The 12,799-nt window shown below is 42.5% G+C and overlaps 1 protein-coding gene across 7 annotated transcripts in view; it reads left to right on the top strand.

Moving 5' to 3' along the window:
* The first annotated feature begins 2,770 nt into the window (after window positions 1–2,770).
* Akap11 (A kinase (PRKA) anchor protein 11) overlaps window positions 2,771–12,799 on the top strand; it is a 44,735-nt gene continuing 34,706 nt past the window's right edge. For 3 of the 7 annotated variants that reach the window (XM_006518901.4, XM_006518899.4, XM_006518898.4), the window contains exon 1: window positions 2,771–2,888. The gene's annotated coding sequence lies outside the window, so the exon portion shown is untranslated. Of the gene's footprint in view, window positions 3,040–12,799 lie in introns of all 7 variants that reach the window. The other 4 variants (XM_030247771.1, XM_030247770.1, XM_017315981.2 and 1 more) reach the window with 3 other exon arrangements.

Here is a 12,799-nt window from a genome sequence, read left to right as displayed (position 1 = left end):
ATCAACTATAAGATGATGAGTAAAATATGCTATATGCATAGAATAGGATCATTATGTCATTAAAAAGAAATGAAATCCTGATACATGTTATTACATGGATGACCCTTGAGAATAATGTACTAAGTGAGTAAATTGACAAAAGGTCATATGCTATTTAATTTCATGAATATTAAATACCCAGATTAGGCAAGTTTATGGAAACAAAGATTATTAGCGATCGCTTGGGACTGAGGGTGAGATAGTGGGTTACTGGTTGCTAATGGGTGTTTTTTAAAAACGGGAGGACAAAGTCAGTTTGAAAAATTAGATTATAATGTTGGTACATAGTTCTGTGAATATACAAAAGACATGAAAATGCATGACATGTAAGTTATACTGGAGTAAAACTACATATATGTATATATTTATATACATGCATGTGTATGTGTGTATGTAAAAGATGTTTTGAAAGACTCTAAGAAGTAAGGATACTATAGGAGGTCTTACATTTCTTTTCACTTTATGTCCATAGCATTCCAAGCAGCTAGCACAGGGGCCACAATCACTTCCCTGCTAGAGTGAGTTCGGATGATTTATGATCCTGTAAATATGTTTGGAAGGTAGAGCTGAGACCTCTGTTTGTCTAAATTAGCAATACCAAGCAGCTGCTTCTATTAATCATTTATGAGAGCTGCAGATTCCAAAAAGCACTCCAAACTAGCCTTTAAAATAACCTTATTTGAAGGAGTGGGGAATTTTTTTTTTAAAGGCCTTGTTAAAATAATACTTCTAACACATTTTTCCCTTCTTAAAAAGTAACCTTAAATCTTATTAAAAGTAAGGTGTTAACTTTCAGATGTTGTCTTGTTTTGATCAGGCTCATGGCACTGTTGTGGATGTAACATAGATTCACAGTGGCTCCAGAGGAAGGGACCATGGGGCTGAGCAGGTGGCGCTACTTCCGTTTTCACACCCTGAGGCCAGCATTTCTGAGGAAAGCATTCCTGGTATCTGGCTCACAGTCACAGTCTCTCAGTTGGTGTGTGAGGTCCGATTTCACTTGGCCTGCTCAGCCCGCTGACTCTTGAGTCTTTCAGAAAAGTTCATTTCCCTCTCCAGCTTACTCTGCCAGGGCAAGCTTGACAAAATGGAATTCAGTCTTAGCCAGCCTGTGTGGAGACCAAATGGCCTTGTTTTATGTACAAGGAAGTTGAAACTCAGGACCATAAAGAGGCTTGCTTTGTGCTTGTTACTAGTTAGTTAGTGGAGTGTTTACATCCTCATTTCTTTTGTTTTTAATTAAACTCTTTTCTTTTCTTTTTCAGCCTCCAACCCCTCTTTTCTAATCTTACTCCAATAAATATCTACAAAGAACACCATTTTATGTTTGTTTAGAGTTAACTTAGAGATGCGGCTACCTGTGTAGTGAAAATGGAGGACAGAAAGCCAAAGGCAAGAGGCCTCTCAGGCCATTCGCTTCTCAAGTAGTTTAAAACAACAAAATGATAAAAAAAAAAAAAAATCTACATATTTTAAATACAAGTCAGCAGCCAGCGCTTAGGGCTCTGACTTAACACATTTTGGAGACTGTCAAGGTCATTGGAAATTGGTTCTCACAGGATTGTCTTTTACCTGGACGAGTTCCTTGTTGTTTCAGCTTCCGTAAAATTCACTCTCTACAGGGAAGAGCTTACTAGTTTTTTGTTTTTTTTTTTAAACTAATTGTTATTGTTCCCCCCTTTAAGAGGTCAAAGCTTTTCATTGTAGACTAAACTCCCAGTTCTTTTCTTGGTTGATGAAGCAGTAAGGGATCTAGCCTCTATTATCATCCCAAGTTTATTTCTTGTTATTCAAATGTGCTAGATTAGATCCGGATTTGGGGCTTGTGAATTATTCTACTTTCTGCTAGCGATGTAGGGCTGCTATCCAAATCACTGCCTGAATCTTTCCTCCCACAAGGGCACCACCCCCAAGCAGTGGCCCAATTGTAACCACCACCATCAGATGATGATAATCTGCGAGTTAACACCTACAGATATCCACCCCCTCCCCCAACCCGGCCCCAGCTCTCAACAACCTAATCTATTTGTCTTCATAGTGTTCAATAGACAACCTGGAATTATGCCTAAAACGTGTAAGGAAAGCAGCCAAAAGCTGTTGAAGAGAACGAAGATATGACTGTACTCTTTCTTGTCTCTCTCCCCTAAAGAGGATAAAACAAATAAGGAGCATCTACTTCAAAATGTCCTTCTCATCTCTCGGCCAGTTTGAGGACCGTATGTCCTTGAGGAGACCATGCAACATGACTGCACCGATTCCTCTGATTTAAACAGGAATCACACAGCTTGTCACCCAAGGCTAGGCTTCTTGGTGGTCAAAGCCTTATTTTCCAATTTCAATGGCCCGTGGGGTTGGGAAGTGCACTGCCCTTTAGACTGACTCCAGAGGTTCCGATTGGGCCCAAGGCTTCCTCAGTGGTTTCCCCTGATGATGTTGGGAACCGGGCAGACCCATTCTGAAGGATGGGCTGTGTCTGGACCCCTGATGTCGTGGGCTGCCACTGGCTGTGGGAAACCAGCCCCAGGAAGGTCTAAGGGTGGCGGATGGGATGCCAGCATCCTGGGCTCGGGCGCTTGCCAGAGGAAAGGGTTAAGCCGTTCCCAAGGCAACGCACCAGGAAGCGCGCAAGACGTCAGCCGAGAGTTCGTAGGTCAGCTCGAGGTTTAAAGCTCCCACGGGCCGAGGGCCGCCTGGCCAATGGAGAGGGCGCCTCCGCGTCACGTGACGGGCGACCCGCAGCTTTGCCCTCCAGAGCACGTGGGAAGATATTTTCCCCCCACCCCTTGTTCCTTTTGCGCGGGCTCGGCCACGGGGTCGTTCTCGCGAGAGGTGCGACGGCTCTCGCGAGAGTGAGTGGGCGGCGTGGGGAGGCGGCGGCGGTGGCGTCGCGGGCTGGGGCGGGCGAGGGGGAGCGCCGCTGCGCTGCGGCTCGCGCCACCGGGCGTTGCGGGCCGTGACGGGAGGCTGACATGCCCGGGAGCTGAGAGGCTGTGCCGCCTGGTGAGCGGGGCAGGGAACCGGGAGCCAGAGGGCCGGGTCCAGACTGCGGCCGGGCGCCGTGGCCTCGCTGCGTGGGGCGCGGGCGGGAGGACGGTGCACTTTGTCCTCCGCAGCAGCATCCTTCCCTGTCAGCGTCCGAACCCAGGTCCCCGGCGCTGCCCTAACCCCAGATGCCGCTGTTTGCATCGCTGTCACGTCGCCTCCAGGCTGGCCAAGCATCCGAATTGCGCTATCAAATAGAAAATGGGCTGGCCAGACCACAGTGACAGTACAGTCTAAACCCCTGGTATAGCTTGGTGACAGTCCTTTAGCTCTGCCTACGGTCTTTAAAAAGAAAAGAAAAGAAAAAAAAACCCTATTAGTTGGAGGTGGCTTAGCTTTAGGCATTAAGGCATTTTGCGGTGAGCAATACTGCTGAGACACATCGCTAATGGCCTTGGCGCATACTGGAGTTAATATTCGCAGTTCTTTTATAGCCTTGTGATTATCCATTTGCTTCTAAATCGCTTGTTTTCCTTTGCATCTTTCTCACCTTGTTAGCAGTGTTATTTATATTGGTACTCAATTTTGTTATGTATGAAAATATATAAAATAAGGGCATCAGGAAAGATGGAGTATTTATTCATGCAAAGGTGATTTTGTTTTAATGTCTTTGTGTTTGCTTGGTGTGTGTGTGTGTATGTGTTGGTGTGTGTGCTGGTAAAAGGCAGCCTAGTATGATTGATGTCATTTTCAATAGTCCCACCTAATCTTTCAAACTATAGAAGCATTTTTTTCAAGGAATAACCTGGTTATTCATACTTGATTGTGTTTTCCAGGCAGGATTGTGAATCATAGGTTGGCAGTAAATTAAGCAATTAGTTGTGTAGTTAGTAACTGACTTATGAGGGATGAAGGGATATGAGGGAATTGGGGAAGACGTGGGTTTATAAGCTGAGCTGTGGCTAATGTAGATAGCTACAGAACTGCTCAACTGATCTGCCTGGAAAGGAATTGGCAGTATATACTCTGTGCCCAGTGATGTTTCTCAGTTGTTGAAGATTCTGAAGTTGGAGGCCCAGAACTGTAGTGAGAGATTTGCTAGCCTTCTCAAGCCTCTGAATTCCAGGGCTTCGTCAGGGAAACAGAAGAAAATCCTTTGGGAGAAAGGATGGTACATTTTATTTTAATTCCAAAGACTTAGTGTCTGGGAAAGGAACTCAGCCAATTCCGATCATAATGCAGCAGGTTGTGTAAAGGGAAATTTCCAGCTATAAATAGGGGAATTCTAGTCACACAGGGAGATATGAAAAACTTAGGTGAGTGGGCAAAGGAGTTAGCAAAAGTTCCCTTCCACTCATCTTTGTTGCTAGTCTTTCTAAGTTGTGGCAAGGGTTTCAGACTTTTAGAGCAATGGTTGCTTTGTCTTGTGTTTGGAAAGCAATTGAAGTAACTTTGGATGGAGCAATTACTTAGGTAATCCAAGTGTTGTTTTTTGTTTTTTTTTTTTTCATTTTTTCTTTTTCTTTTTGTGAAGTGGCCCCAGTAGTTAAATAAATAAATAAATAAATAAATAAATAAATAAATAAATAAAAAATTAGCCACTCAGAGAGAATGAGTGTTGAGCCAGGTTAGAGAACTCTTGAGTTTAGCTTGTGTGAAGTTGGGCATACCCTGGCATTCTGGCACAGGGAAAACATGCTTTACCATCTTAAAAGCAAATGGGGCAGATCCATATATTTTCATTTTTTTCTGTTCATGCTTACAGAAAGAAATTAATTGAACATGACCTCCTGGAGATAAGCATTTAGACTGTGTGGATTATTGACTAGACTTGACAGAAGGAGGAAGCGGAGAGATTTTGGATTAGCCTCTGCTTACTGGGAGCTTTTTCTTTGACCTTCCTTAATGGTTTGAGGATTATTTGGCTGCCAGAATCAAAAAGCCATTAGAATTAGCTTACTTGAAAAAGGCATTTGTTGGGGCTGGCGAGATGGCTCAGTGGTTAAGAGCGCCGACTGCTCTTCTGAAGGTCCCGAGTTCAAATCCCAGCAACCACATGGTGGCTCACAACCATCCATAACGAAATCTGATGCCCTCTTCTGGAGTGTCTGAAGACAGCTACAGTGTACTTACATATAATAAATAAATAAATCTTAAAAAAAAAAAGAAAAAGGCATTTGTCATATTGTTGGAGCACTGATGCTAAGGTCCAGTTTGTGATTCTAGCTCAGTGGCCTGGAGACTGGGAAGTCTTGAGGTTGAAATGCACCAAGTTTTCTCTTAGTTCTTTGCTATTAGTTGCATGCTCTCTTCAGTTGTCAAACACTGACCTTCTCCTGAGACCTCCTGGGCTTTTTCTTTGCTTTGTAAGAGTGTTCACATCAGACCCACCTTGACTTTGCATCATGGTTCCTAACAGAGCTCTTCCACTCTCAGTTCTAAATGTCTGTGTATCGAGAGAATGTCGTGGTCAGCTTTCTACTTCTTGTCAGGTTGGTTGTAGTGTGGATTAGGAAGATGGGACTAGGAGATGGAGGGTGGGGAGCCACACTGTAGTCCTAAAAAGGACTTGAGCCTTTCAGACTGCTTCAGCAAGGTCTTTAACATGGGAGGTCTGTAGTTGGGAGCAGATGATGGATACCTATGGTGTACTGTAGTATCTTGGAGTTGGAGTTCTTCCCCCAAGCCCAGCATTTCCCTTGGTCTCAGCTATGTAGAGTTGTAAACTGCGTCCAGTGGTCCCTTTCCAGGACAGGTTATCTTGGGTTTGTTAGGTTGGACAGGCTGCTTAAAACAGTTTATATAATGGGCATAGTGCTACCGTGAGAATTCTAGATGCACATGTGTAAACTGTTGGTTTCCAGCTGGCAGATGGCAGTTATGGTGCAGAAGTATGTTGTGTACTGTCTTGTTGCTGACTGTGGACTGGGCGTCTGGAGTGTTCAGAGAAGAAATTGGCATTTTTCTTTTCAGGCTAGTGCTGACCATACAATAGTTTAAGAACTATTTCTTAAAAATTTCTATCACCTGCGTTTTAGATTGCAACATAATTGTGGTTCCCCATTGCTTTCTTCTTTTTACCTGCCTTGAACCATTGATGGAGATTATTTCTTTAGATTTTGGTTAATCCCATATTCTCTTCTCGTCTTGGCTCAGCTTTAAATTCTGGATATGTGAATGATTCTGAGAGTAACATTTCCAAGTTTAACATTAAGTAAATCTGTTCATTAGTTCATCTTTGGATACTGCCATAGTGATGGAAAGCACCATCTTCCAGTCATTGTGTAATTGGTGAAGGCTCTGCTTTTCCTCTGCTTTTCTTTTCTTTTTTTTTTTAAGATTTTATTTTTATTTATATTAGTACACTGTAGCCATCTTCACACAAACACCAGAAGAGTGCATCGAACCCCATTACAGATGGTTGTGAGCCACCATGTGGTTGCTGGGAATTGAACTCATTACCTCTGGAAGAGCAGTCGGTGCTCTTAACTGCTGAGCCATCTCTCCAGCCTCTCCTCTGCTTTTCTTAAGTTCAAACCTTAACATCATATTTCACACTCTTCCTTTTTTAGTTGCTCCTTATATATCCTATTAGTGAATGGCCTATGTGCAGGCTTATATGGGCTCTCCTGTGAGTCAAGCAGCATGCCTTGTGTGTCAGATTCACTCACTGAGTTTTGCTCCTCGAAGCCGGGGGCAGAGGCTTTCTGTATCTGCAGTGCTTTTCATTATTGTTCGTTAACTCAGGGAGTTGCAGGTGTTCCATGATTCCAAAATCTACCAGGATTTTGTTTAGAAACAATCTTGTAGAGGATAATGCACAATATTAAGAACATAACTGTGTGGTCTTGACAGCATGATCACACTGACAATAACTCTTTTTTGTTTGTTTGTTTGTTTGGTTTATCGAGACAGGGTTTCTCTGTGTAGCCCTGACTGTCCTGGAACTCACTCTGTAGACCAGGCTGGCCTCGAACTCAGAAATCCACCTGTCTCTGCCTCCCAAGTGCTGGGATTAAAGGTGTGCGCCACCACCGCCTGGCTGACAATAACTCTTAAGGTTTTAGTTTGTGTATTTTCTTTTTGAAGTTGTATTTACAGTCGCTTTAGAGGAGTTACAGTTCATACTTAATATCTGTCAACAAGGCCCTGATACTTGAAATACCAGTGGCTGGCTGTGCTTAAAGAGAAGCCAAACCTGGAATGCGGTGGGAGAGCCAATGACATTTTTCTGTTTAAGAAAGCAAATATGGTTACCTTCAAACAGTTCTTGTCTAAGTGCCGGGCTTGTCATTCAGTGATGTCACCTGTTAGCACATGTCCCTCAATTTCATATGCTTGACAATTCCTTCATCTTTCGGTTTGTTCAGTTCAGTAAGTATGGTTTTGTTTTCGATAAGGCCTTTGAGGAGTGCAGAGAGATAAGTAAGGCCTGGCCTTGGGTCTAAGTGAACTCTTGATTGAAAGGTTTTCTGCTGGTTACTTAGACACTTGAGGACTGGCAGGTGAGTGTTGCTAGTAGTTAATGCAAGGCATAGATGTGTCCATTTAATTGTAATATAAGGCACCACAGTCAAAAGTGCTAAAGTCAGCTTTGCTCCACCAGCAACTTGGGATGACTTCTGGAGAGTTGATTTTCACAGCTGGGTAGGTCTGCTGGCATCCAGAGGACAGATAGGTCCACTGCTTCAGCATAGACTGATCTAGCCTTTATGGTGGTAAGAACAAGATGTATCTTGTACATGCAAGAATGGGTTGACTTAGGAGTAAAACATAAAAAGCCAGAAACTATCAGAAAGCAAATGTCTTAGTCATTGTAGAGATGTTCTTTCTTCTTAATATAATTGGCTATTGTTTTGGAAGGCAGAGGATAGTTGTGGTATTTTTAGATTTAGTAAGTCAAGCAGCAGGTCTGTGCTTGAGGGAGGAACCAGCTTGTGAGTCCTGCCTTGCCATGCTATTGTCAAGCCGTGAGGTGAGGTGAGCCGAGCCTTAGCCTTGTCTCTGCAGGAGAGGGTGGCATCACCCGTACCCTCCCACTGCTCACTGTTTTTGTTAATTCTGTTTGGTTTCTCTGGTGGTCACTGTAGGGCTTATAGCTTTAGCTCTGCACATACATTTCATACATGACATTGCATCTAATGGCTGACTTCTCACTGCTCACCCACCACATCCTTTGTTCTCTCTGTCGTGCTTTTCACTTCAGTGTCTAATCAATTGCTATTTTTATCGTTATTATTTTAAAAGCAACTACGAACTGAGGAAATACTCTTATATCTCAGTTTTTAACATTTCATCCTTCATTATTACATTGGTAGGTCCAGGTTCCATCTGGTATTGTTTTTCTTTGCCTGAAGAATTTCTTTTCATAGTTAATTTCTTGTGATCAGCTGATGATGAGTCCTCACAGCTCTTTGAGTAGTGAGAATTTTATTTTGTCTTAATCTTTGAAAGGTATATATATATTTTATCATGTGTGTCTGTTAACACTTTCCCCTCTTTCCATTGTTAGAGCTGATGTCATTGGCCTGCTTCCGGCTGCCTAGGTGTCAGGCCTGCTGGCCCCCTCACTCTCTTTTCTCATTGCTGGGAAGATGGTCTTTTGTTTCTAGCAATTTGGCTATGATTCACATGGATGGTTTTTAATTTGTTAAAATATTTACTGGATTTTCTTAGATCTGCCATTATTTTCATCAAATTTGGTACATTCTAGACCAATTCTAGACTGCTTTGCCTTCCTGTTTTTGATTCTGTCCCCACCTGACCTTTAGGACTCCACTTTACCTACTTTTTTTTTTTTAATGATGCTTAATAGATTCTGATGCTGTGGAATTGCCTGTTTTTAAATTCCTGTGTTTTGCTGTGATATTTTCTATTATATTATCTACAATTTCACTTCAGTATTAAGTTAAAGTTAATGCATCTAGTATGTTTTTCATTTTAGAGATATTTCCCTTTTTTAAATGTTTTTATTAATATAGGAACTACACAGTGTCACGACAGTTTTGTGCATGAATATGATGTATTAATCATACTCACTCCATTAACTAATTATGTCCTCCCACTCCTGGTGGCTCCCTTTCTCTTTCCACCTCGTCTCTTTCTACTTTGATGACTTGTTGGTGACCCAGTGAGTTTCAGTAGGGTTGCTTACATAATATAGGTGAGGCATTGTTTACAGGATTGTAGCTCCTCACCAGTGGCTACAACACTAAAGGAAATCTCTCACTGTCCCTCAGCAACCATTTACTGCCTATCCGCTGTTGGTGAGGGGGAGGTCTTGTGGGGCCCTATTCCATCACTACTTTTAACTGCCTATAAATTCTCAGGGAGGAGTTGAGCCTTGTGAGTCCCTTCTTTGAAACAAATGTCGATGGGCCCAGTCTTATGTGGGTCTGGTCTAGGTCAGTACAGCTTCTTTGAGTTCAAGAGTGCCATGCCAAATCATGTAGGGAGTACAGCATCCTCTCTGTTGATGTTCTCTGAGTTAGAAGGATAATGTAGATCTCCTGAGCATTCAGTAGTCAGTTATTCTCATCATTGTCTGGTTGTTAGGCTGAGTTTACCACTGTCCATCATTGATCTGTGTAGCTAAACAGAGTATTTAGAAGATAATGTGGTGGGCACATTATTCTGTAAAACTATAGCTATAGCTTCCTCACTAGAGCCTGTGACCCACCAGCTATTAGGGCCTTTGGTTTGCAGTACCAGATGTGAACTCCCTCTTGTTCCAGTTAGAAAGCCATTGGTTATTCCCATAATTTGCCTTTATTGCATCAGTGGGCAGATCTTGCCTGGCAGGTTAGTAATGTAGTTCAGATGAGTAAGCCTGTTGATGAAAATTCACCCCCAACAACCTACATAGCACCTTCCAGCACTATTAGAGCTAACCAGCAGGGAGGAAACTTCTATTTCAGTTCCATGCGCTATCTTCAGTAATATGGCCTACCAGCAACCACCAGCAGTGGCAGTTACCTGTATTGTTTTGTTGGCTGTAGAAACTCCTTGACTAACAACTCATAAGGAGGTATCCCACCCTGGCATTGAATTGTTCACTTAATAACCTGTGCAGGCTACCTCTTCATACTTCGTTTTATCAAGCATGTATATGGCATTTTTCATAGTCTTTGGTTTTGGTTAACCCTTCACCTCATCCTCTCTCCCATCTCCCCACCCACTCCTCTCAGCTTAATCTGCTCATCTGCAGGGCTCCCCTTCTTGCATTCTCAGAAGCTCTGCTTTAGTCTGGTGTCTTATGTTTCTTCCTTTATCGTGATCATGTTTTCTTCCCTCTTGACTGTATGGAGCACAGTGTATTAATTGATTCTCTAGTGGAACATAATTTATTGAATGTGTTTATGTATATTAAAGGGAGATTTATTAGTGTGGCGTACAGGATGTGGACTGGCTGTCCAAAAGTGGCCACTCCTAAAGAAAAAAACCCAAAGTTCAGTCCTTGATGTTTACTCTCTGGCTAGTCTTCAGTCCACGCTGGAATCCTGCAGAAATAGGTGCTAATATCAGTGTGTAATATCAATTCTAGGTGTGCAGTTGTAGCCCATTTTTCTCTCCCTGTTAGACTTCTCTCCTTTGCATATTGTCTGCCCACCGTTGAGTTTTTCCTTATTGCCTCCTCGAAGTGTACTTTTCCAGAGAGCTGGCTGCAGTTGGAATGCACAGTTAGATTATTTGTACTCTGTAGGGTTGTTTCAAGGTCCATGTTTAGGTTTTGTTAGTGGTGACGCTTGGATTTCCCAATGTGGGCAGCTTCTGTGGAGGCTGCATGTTATCTGATGGGCTACAGGAGTTTTGCTTTTTCCTACTCTGTTGGGGAGAGTATGAAGTATTCCAAACCCTGTTTGGTCCTAAGTGTTGCTTGGTATACTGCTCTTGGATCCCTTCTCAACCTCAGATGCTCAGTTTGTATTTAGCTAACAGTTCCAGGAAACCTTTCTTCAGACCTCTGCAGCACTTGCTGCCATTGCGTTCTTCCTTTAATACGCTGTTCTTTAACATGAGCCAGCATTGTCTCCAAGACTCACTGTGTTGTGACCTGGAAGTAGCTGGCAGGCAGTGTTTCCTTTCTGAGGGATCAGCTGCACCCTGCCTTGCTGCTGTCTAATGTTTAAAAAACCAGTGTTTTATGTGTATGTTGTACTGATTTATTGTAGTTCAATGGAAAGTTAAATTTAACACTTGGCCATTTGGTACGTGTTGAAATATATTTAGAACATTTATTACATACCTCAAACACAGTAGAACCTGTTAATAAACTTAAAGAGACATTAAATGTAGGCATACCTATTTGAACATTTAAGTATACTTTGCACTTTAAATAAGATTACTTTTTTTTTGAGAGTCTTGCCTAGACCAGTCTTGACCTCTTAGTCCTGCTTCAGCACTGAACCTAACATTACAAATTTATGCAATCATAAGATTGCTTTTTATTTAGCAAACAGTTGAGTCCTACCATTTTCAAATACAAATTTAATCCCCTGAGTCTCAAAAGAGATGTGTACAAACAGTGGCCCCGAAGAGTAACCAATAAACTACTGGAGAGCATAGAGGAAATGGTGAGTGAAGGAAAGATGAGGGATGAGGTAAGTTTTCCTCAGAGGTCCTGGAAGATGCATGAAAAGTGAGTGGACTTTAGAGCATAATAGATGAGGGATTTGTAACTGATTAGCTGTGATCAGCAGTAAGGATTGAGGGAAAATCATGCTTGACTATAGAGTTAATTTGCTGGTTTATAATGAGATAACAGTGGAGAGTGTTTAAAGAAGCTCTACTCAGGTTTTAAGCATACTTTTTGGTTTTTTTAGACAGGGTTTCTCTGTATAGCTCTGGCTGTCCTGGAACTCACTTTGTATACCAGGCTGGCCTCGAACTCAGAACTCAGAAATCCGCCTGTCTCTGCCTCCCAAGTGCTGGGATTAAAGGCTTGCACCACCACCTCCTGGCTAAGATACTTTTTAATTCACATTTGTTTATTTAGGACACAGGGTTTTTCTGTGTGGTTCTAGCTGTCCTAGAACTCCCTCTAGGGATCAGGGTGGCCTTGAACTCCACCTGCCTCTCTATCTTCCAGTGCTGGGATTAAAGGTTGTGCTACCACACCTGGCTTTAAGCATAGTTATTTTTATTAAACTATTCTTGGCTTAGTCTGTTTTGTGTTGCTCTAACAAAATACTTGAGGTGAGTTGTTTTCTAGAGAGAATAGATCTATTTAGCTCATAAATTTAGAGACTGAAAGTCCCATTTTGAGCAGTTCCACCTTTTGAGCTCAGGGCTTTCTGGGTAAATCACTACATAGTAGATAGTATCATGGCCTGTGTGTGTGTGTGTGTGTGTGTGTGTGTGTGTGTGTGTGTGTAAGAGATTGAGTGGTGGGACTGGAAGCCAGAGAGCTGGAAGAAGCTGCTTTATAGCAGCCCTTGGAGTGCTTGCTGTGGTCCAGGGGGAGCGAGAACTGCCATGGAGCAGCACTAATTCATTTGTGATGCTCTGCCTCCAGGGCCTAGAGGTCCCCAGAGCCCCAGCTCTACTATTCCACCACCTCTACCATACTGGTGACCAGCTCTCTAGGATGTGAGCCTCTGGGGAACAGCCCGCATCCAAACCATAGCAATGATACTTCCATGTCTCGTTAGAACGTTTAGATAAGAGGAATTAAAACTAAAGCATAGGATTGAACTGAAACTCTAAACTAGGAACTTAGTTGTGTCGTTCAAACCACAGGTAAAGTATCTTTGGAAAACTAAATAGAAAGAAAAACCAA

Source organism: Mus musculus, chromosome 14, assembly GCF_000001635.26.
Source record: "Mus musculus strain C57BL/6J chromosome 14, GRCm38.p6 C57BL/6J".
Lineage (NCBI taxonomy): Eukaryota > Metazoa > Chordata > Mammalia > Rodentia > Muridae > Mus > Mus musculus.
Note: the sequence above shows the minus strand (reverse complement) of the source record. Positions and strands in the feature narration are given on the sequence as shown.